Genomic DNA, 8481 nt, shown 5'->3' with positions numbered 1-8481 from the left:
AGAATCTGCCACAAAGATCACAACAGAAATAGCTTTTCTAAAGTGTCGAAAAAGGTTAGAGTGTATCAATTTTGCCAACACTGTTGACCTTTTGAAAAGCTATTCCCACTATTCTTTGGTTGCAAATACAGTGGGTTTGTTAGTTTTTTGTTGTTTTTTTTTAACGATGACGACATTTGACTCATACATTCCTGTGAAGTAGTAAATGTAAATGTTGCTGCTCGAAGCTCGATTAAGTAAATAACAATGTGAAATTGAATGTAAGCTTCAATTTGATATACGAAAAGAGACAAAATGGACATTTCGGGTTTCCCCTTTATAAAAAAACCCAGAATGAATGAAACACTTCAGACGAATGAGATAATGTGGTAGCTGCTTCTCACTACCACATTATCTCATTCGTCTGAAGTGTTTCATTCATTCTGTTGTTTTTTTATAAAGGAGAAACCCTAAACACCCATTTTATATCTTTTCGTCTATTAAATTGAAGCTTACATTCAATTTCACATTGTTATTTATTGTGAAGTATGAAAACGTCAAGTGTATATGATGCAAAGGAAGCAAGATTGATCCGGGTGATGTCAAGATGTCTCTGGTCCTCCTGTCCACCAGCAATGACTGGGTAACGGTGTCTGGTGGAGAGTACTTTCCGATAGACTAGCGCTCTATCCAAAGGATAGCAAGCAATTTATCTTGTTAGTTTCACGCTATAGAAACCAGGATAAACTCCGGCTCCACGGGCCTAGTTATATTCTGAAAGACTACTTCGTAACCTCATAGCCCGACACTGAGCAAAAAAATTAAGTCACAAAGCAAGGCGACGATCACCAAAAGAAAATGAATAATCAATTGTATGCAATAGTTTCACCAATGGGACCAATCATATTGATGCTATGCATTTTAAGTAAAATAATTACAATGTCTGCCCATCAGATTAATTGCACCAACACGTAAAACTGTGTGTGACCATTAATGATTATACATAGTATAGTATGATTGATAGAATTTAATGAGGACTAATCACCCAAACTAGCAGTCTATAAACACGAACAAAAAGTTCAGTGACGTCACCTTCGTTCATTATATGATTCAGTTGGGTATAAAATAATACGCTATCAGAACAATGACAGACGCCCTTATGAAATATTTCTCCGACGAGCAGAAAAGCGTGTCCACAGGGGAAAAAAACCTTATAAATCTGGTCATGTTTTGACCTTTACACATTCTGATCACAAGACTTATGAAAAGTTCTAGCCAGCATGAAGAATAAAAAGTACAGATTTTATTTGTTTAGAACCATGATGGCTGCCGTTTCTGGGCGACGTGACATCAGACTATTGAATCCAATACGAGAAAATTATCGTATATTTTACTAAAACTAGTTGAATAAACAGTTCTGTGGTTAACTTTTTAACTCGAAAATTTAGAATGAAGCATATACCCTGATATCAACCGATAACTGTGAACCAAGATCCTGAGCCACACATGTTCCACATCCCCCCCCCCCCTCCTCCTTGATCAATCTATCAACAAACAAAACTATCTGTATCCTAAAACGTTTATATATAGAATGAAGTTGACGTCACTCGAGTCTTTGTTATTGGTTTTTGCCATCCGCGTTTATGAGTACTTCTCACTAAACTGTATTAACCAGACTATAAAAGTTCATGGCTACACTTAATTTTGTGTGTTGGTCCGTTATACTTCCGGATGGCAATGTTGTGGGATTCTTAGCCAAGCGCATACTATCTATATGAATACACACATGGAATAACCACGATATTGACTTGAACATGACTTCAGAAAAATTGTGGAGCGGCCATTTCTATCAATAATGATGAGAAATAAAACGTATGGAGAAATGCCAGATGAAAACAGAGAATGAACATATCAGTGTCAGAGAGACGGGCGTGGGATTCAACTGATACGACACCCACCGCCTGGCTGAGAGAGAGAGAGAGAGAGAGAGAGAGAGAGAGAGAGAGAGAGAGAGAGAGAGAGAGAGGGTCAGCTCCCACTGAGTTATGCAGCCATAGAAAAACATGGCGTTCAAATCTAGTACCTCTCGTGTGGACTTCTCTTCTTTCAACTACTGAGGGGATCCCAGCGAGGCCGGCTGAGCCAACCCCGCCAACTTTCAAAGAGCGAGCAATTAAACTATGCACTATTCAAGTAAAAGTTTCAAACGGGCACCAATTTCTTTTATTTGTTATGAAAGATACCTGGTTTGTGAGAGCTTGACATAATTTACATCACTGACAGTCACAAATAAATGAACTGTGACCCAGTGATAGATGCCTTAAGATAATTACTTGCGAAGAAGATATGTGTTGGACTACCCTGGAAAGAACAGCTTAAAGGTAAGGTCATGAATAATACAGTTTTATCTGAAATGCCTCAAATCCCATTTGAGAATATTAGAGGCAAAGCCTGAATAAAACGATCAATATAATCAAACCATAAGAGAGATGGAAGATGCAAAAATAATTTCTGAGGTAAGTAATGAAAGGTATCCTGAAAGAGTACTCAATTCACACGCAAAAGGGTCGAGATCGATCCCGGGTGCAGTCGATATTTTTTTTCTAACCCCATGTCCACCCGGCACTGATTAGAGCTGGGCTGTCGTCTACAGTCTCTTCTTATAATACCCAAACCTTTCGAGAGGATTAACTATGTTTTTTTTTTGTATTTTTGTTTTTTTTTTTTTTTGTTTTTTTTTTTGTGTTTTTTTTACGATGTTTGGGTCTTACAATCCGAATTGGAGATTTTCTGTATCATGTGCCCCTTGATGGGTAGGTTGGTGGGAGGGAATTATATAGAAAGTTATATTGTCTTTGAGGGAAAATCTTGGCGTTGATGATTAGAGTCTGTAGTTGGAGACAGCATAGAAAACGGTCACCCTCTCTCCCCTTCACATTTCTTACCATGAAGAGGCAGTCATTTGACCACGGTAAACATAGAGCCTTTGATGATTGTCAATAATGATAACGTTAAAAATTAAATCGAAACGAGGGATGAACACCTATCGATGTATTGGAGACGGTGGCAAGATGAGTATTTAAAAAATTGCCTTTGCCCAATAGCAAGGATAAAAATGTACAATGAGAAATTTGTTCTAAGTACTCATCAGAGATAAGAGGTGAACTGCACTAGCCTATGTGTGTGATTGAGGAAGTTATATGGGGAAGGGATGGAATCATTAGATCTGTGAAAGTTGAAACGAAAACAGGCATTTTCAGACGACCTCTTCAGAGAATACATGATCGAGAACTCAAGAGTCAGAGTATCTTTTCATTCTAATGAAACGCCATTAAACATATCTGTACCTGAATCAGATTAGAATGAAAACCAAACGAGTTGAACAAAAAGCGAGGTCAGGTGTGTCATTAGAACCTCAAATTGTTATTAATTATAATTTAATTAAAAAGTGTAATGTGGTTGATTGGATTTTATTTCTTGTGGTCAAAATTAAATAGACCTCTAGATAGACGTCTAAGTCATTTCTCCTTTTATGTAAAATCTGATCGCTATTTGTTGTGGGTTAAGATATTCATGATAGAGTTGTGTCATGTTTACTTCAGTAGAACTAACGTGGGGGGGGGGGGGGGAAGACTGGGCAGAACATGTTAAAGTGGCGACTTTCGACGGACAGTCAGGGTACGTGCGGACAACCTAATGCAGACTATAGAGCACATTCTCTTGCCTGGAATAACAAGAAATGAAGTGAGGAGAAAAGTGTCAGAAGACAATAGAGAATAAAAACTTTGCGGCGATGGGAGCTCGAACCCACAACCCTACTAATACGACAACACCGCCTGGCCACGAGAGGGTAGCTATGCAATCGACACCATCCACCACTCAAAAAAACAAAAAACAAAAAAATGTGGTATCAAGCGTAATGTCTATCTTGAGCCGCTCTCCCCACTTCTTGAGGTAATGGGTTCAACACGTAAACTTTGGTAGCCAGCAGTTAAGCTTAATATGTAGCTATATTCTCAACACAAACATATAACATAGAGACGATTGAGACATTGACTAAGCTCCAGTATTGGGGGTGAATATGATTCAGAAAAGTGAGTGGAGCAGGCACTTATGTTGATATTAACAAGAAATTAAGTGGTTCGAGCACCCATCGCCATAAAGTTTGTATCTTCTATTGTCTTCTGGCACTTTTCTACTCACTTCATTTCTTGTTATTATCAACGTAACTGCCTGCTCCACTCACTTTTCTGAATTAATATTCGTCTCCAATATGAGATGATTTAGATTGATGATCATGTTCGTTCAATGGTGGGGATAATGATGTATTCTATTAAGTTACTGGGTGGATTGCGTTGGTTTACACTGACGTATACCTATTTGCAGGTCTAATAACCCATATTGTTATGGACTCATTGCTGTAATGGAAATACTCTCAAACCAACGCAAAATATCGTCCGTTACAACAATTTTGATTCAAACCCATAATTGCGTTCAGTGCCCGTTTTCATGAACAAGGACTAGATTTGGTAATTTACTAGTCTAGTAAATGACTAGCTAGTCTTAAGCCAAAAAGAAGCAAATGTCTTTTAAAAATCGGATTTCATGAACGCTTTCTAGTCTCGGACTAGCTAGTCACTTGCATGGAAGTGGGCGTTGTAAGGACGGTGAATATTCGGCTATTTTGTGCGGGTAACATCACCTCTCAACTACATGAAGATAGGAAAGATACACACGCCGTTATACTTACAACGCAAAGGCTTTCCAAACTGGAAATAAGCGACACGTGTGATAATGACTGTCGACAGTTATAGACCGCAATGATGTCCATCGTCGACTGTCAATTCTATATTTAGGCCAATGTCAGTTTCATTGAGACAACGAACACCGAGATTGAAACTCAAAGAAATTGAAATTTAAAACAAACAAACAAACAAATAAAAATAACAAAACAAAACAAACAAATAAATAATAATAATAATTATACAAAAGAGAAAGTGTGTTCTGATTAATCACATAATTTCAGTCAATTGCAATGTCAACAGAATAACTTTTGCCTCCACTATACTTTCTAATATTTTTTAAATTTTTGGTTGTTCTTTGACGCAAACCCTTCAATTTCGGAGTCTCTTGTTCACTCAACCCTCAACTCCGAGCCGATAGATTCAGTTTTTATTCTTTAATAAAAAAAGTTTTTACTCACAAAACTTTGTACTTTCGACGATCTGCACTTATCTTATAGTTTTTTAAAGCCAGTGCAATGGCAACAGAACACTTTTTGCCTCTGTCATTCGTAATCGACGTATTTTCTTTCCGAAGCGAAGCGCACTCAATGTAAAACATAGCTGCTGTCTTGTTGACGCTATGACGTCACCTGGTAACTAGACTCAGACTAAAGCATGAAGTCATGCTTCGGCAAATGACTAAAACTTAGTTCGAATGTGCCGTGATTTTAGTCCCGGACTTGCTTAGTCAGCTCACATGAAATCCGATTTTTTCAAGTCATTGACTAAATTCAGAGATAGTCAGAGCTAAGCGCTAGTCCGCGTTCATCAAAACGGCCCCTAGGTATTAGACCTGCAAATGCGTGCATGTCGGTGTGCACTATTTTAAACACTCCTAGTGTTTCTCTGTTAATAGACTACGGTCAAAACATACAAGAACAGCTGCCAACATGCACAAATGGGGGCTCCAAGAATCACCAACATGCCCAAAGTGCAACCAAGCACCACAAGATGCAAACCACCTCGTACTAGATGGCCCAGAGACAAAACTTGAAGGGGGATTTGAAACCATCAACAAATGTGATGATGACTTCCGAACCTGGATTGATACATTGAACATAGAAGTGTAGCCGAACGATACTACTACTACTAATGTTAACATGTAAATGGAGGGCTGGAATGTAAAAATGGTCTGAATTATGCAATTAGAAACTCTCACGACAGGAGCGAACCTTCCTACTACTCCTAGTTTACCAATAATTGGGCTATCGTCATTCTGATATAATCGAACCCTCTTTATCTTTCTTGTTTTACTTTTCTCCCCTCCTAGAATAACATGGAATTTTCTAGGTCCGATCATGCTTGAGAGGAGTTTGAGAGTTTTCTTGCACGGTATTATTCTGTCCAATGTCAACATAAATCCTCCAGTCCAGACTGTATCATAGGTCGCAGAGAAGTCGATTAGGATGGCCCCAGTCTTCAGTTTATTTTCAAACCCCGATTCTATAAATGATGTAAATGCCAAAACTTGTTCAGTTGTTCCTCTCTGTGGTCTAAAACCTGCCTGCTGCACTGGTATTCATTTGTCTACATAAGGGGTGATTCTTGTAAGTAGGACTCTTTCTAGTAATTTGTACAGGCAGCATAGTAGTGATATTGGTCTGTAGCTGAATAGCTTCTTTCATTTCATTTGGTGAAACTGGCATTGAGAAGAATAGGCCTTGAGCAGGTTGTGATTGTAATATTTGCTGGTATTCTGTTATGATATTATTCTTAAAGTTGTGGTTTGGCTTGTGCTTTCCTCTTTGTTTTATTTCTTTGGCTATTTTATCCATCCCTATTGATGGCTCTGTTCTTATATGGGATGACTCAGGAATTAGTTTTTTTTTTTATTGTTTGCTATGTATGCGGCTCGAGTGAGTCAGGTCAAATTTTTCAACTACTTCAATCCACCTCTCTTTTCGGTTTTCATGCAGAGACTGTAACTGTAACAGTTTCTCCACTATATTTTCATCATGAGTGTCCTCATACTTATTGAGCAGTTATGAGCAGTTCTTTTCTGCGATATGTCCAGCAAGGGATATATTGTTTTCGGAAACCCCTTGGTATGTGTTTCTTTGAGGTACCAAGAACAAGTTTAAAAATTAAAAAATTGAGCGTTATATAGAGCAATATCCACTAAATGTACTCAAAGCGCTTTACAATGGGTCCCTGGTCAACAGCAACATTTAACATGTAGTACGGGACATGCCGCCTGTTAGGCGATATTACAATTTTTCGGACGTTAACGGCCAGGTACTCATTTTACACCTGAGTACGGTGAGAGAATGTGAGTAAAGAGCCTTTTTCCAAGGACTCAACTATGCGCCGAGCGCGGGGCTCGAACCTAGGACCTTCCGATCCGAAAGCGAGTGTCATACCACAAGAACACATAGCCGATATTTTCGTATTTTGGCTCTGCTCTTGGACACGTATTGTCAATGGCAATAGAGAATGCATCCCAGTCAGCCTTTCGAAAGTTCCATCGGGATTTCGGTATTGATATTGTATCCTGGGGTTCTGAATGCCTATTGTCTCAAGAACTCATGAGAGAAAAATTTTGAAATATTGTAATGGCCGGACCTATGAAACTGTTCCTGGGCGGGGCATGGCCACCAGGGACCGTTGTGTAGCTCTGATTATCAAAGGTTGTATCCATATAGGGAAGCCGTTATCCTCTTTCTTTTTTTTTTTTTTTCTGTTTCCTCACATTATACTGAACATGAAAGTGGGGACCTTAAGGCCGTCTCAAGCACAAATCAAGGAGGTGGCCCCAAGCCAGCAAACTGATAGTAGCTACTAATAATTGTATTTATCAGGAACTCACAGCAGCAACAAAAAGACGAATAAACCAACTAACAAAAATATATAAAAAACCCGCAGAAAACATAATTTTTGGAGTACTTTCAAGAGATAAGATAAATGCATCTAAGTACTTAGGTATTTTTCGTTTGAGCGTCATAACACTGAAAAGATTTAGAGGGGTTATGGACATGGATATATAGATAACCATATGCTGTGCATTTTATGGCCTTTCATGAAGAAAAAGGTAAGTCTGTGTAAGACGGAAAACGTCTATACTCCCCCTAGCTAACGGAATTTTTTACCCGTACCCTTTCTGTTGTCACATTTGCTAAGGTGACATAGGCCTACGAGTAGCCTAACAGCGCCCATTACAAAAATGAAGGGTGTCTTATGTTTTGGTGTGAAGTGCCTTGAGCATGATGAAGAGCCATGGCATTAAATATAAAGCGAAATATCCACTCAATGTCTTGAGGCACTTTACAATTAGTCCCAAGCCAATAGCAACATTCAAGGCAGAACGAGACATGACATGACGCCTGTAAGGTTTTGTTAAAATTATTTTCAACAGAATGTTAGAGGTCAGGTACTCATTTTACACAGGAGTACGGTGAGATAATGAGGACACAACTTTGAACCGTCTTCAGCGGGATTCGAACCACGGACCGGCCACAAGTCGCAAAGCGGGTGATGTGCACCCAATATACCAGATATCAACCCATTTTCTGATCTGTCTCGCTAAATCTAATACTTCTAAAAGTGAACAGAAGAAGAGAATAGAAATAAAGATCCAGTACAATCGACCTGCCGTGACATGACAGGCTGACACGACATAACTTGCAGAGAGGTTTTTAAGTTCAGCTCCTCTAATTCGACCCCTTTTTAGCGTCAGCAGCGGACAATCATGGCCTTGGCCTGCCTGGTGAAACCGGACGAA

The sequence above is a fragment of the Berghia stephanieae genome, chromosome 1 (genome assembly GCF_034508935.2).
Source record: "Berghia stephanieae isolate SIO BIC M18660-M18661 chromosome 1, UCSD_Bste_1.3, whole genome shotgun sequence".
Taxonomy (NCBI): domain Eukaryota; kingdom Metazoa; phylum Mollusca; class Gastropoda; order Nudibranchia; family Aeolidiidae; genus Berghia; species Berghia stephanieae.
This window is presented reverse-complemented; position numbering follows the sequence as displayed.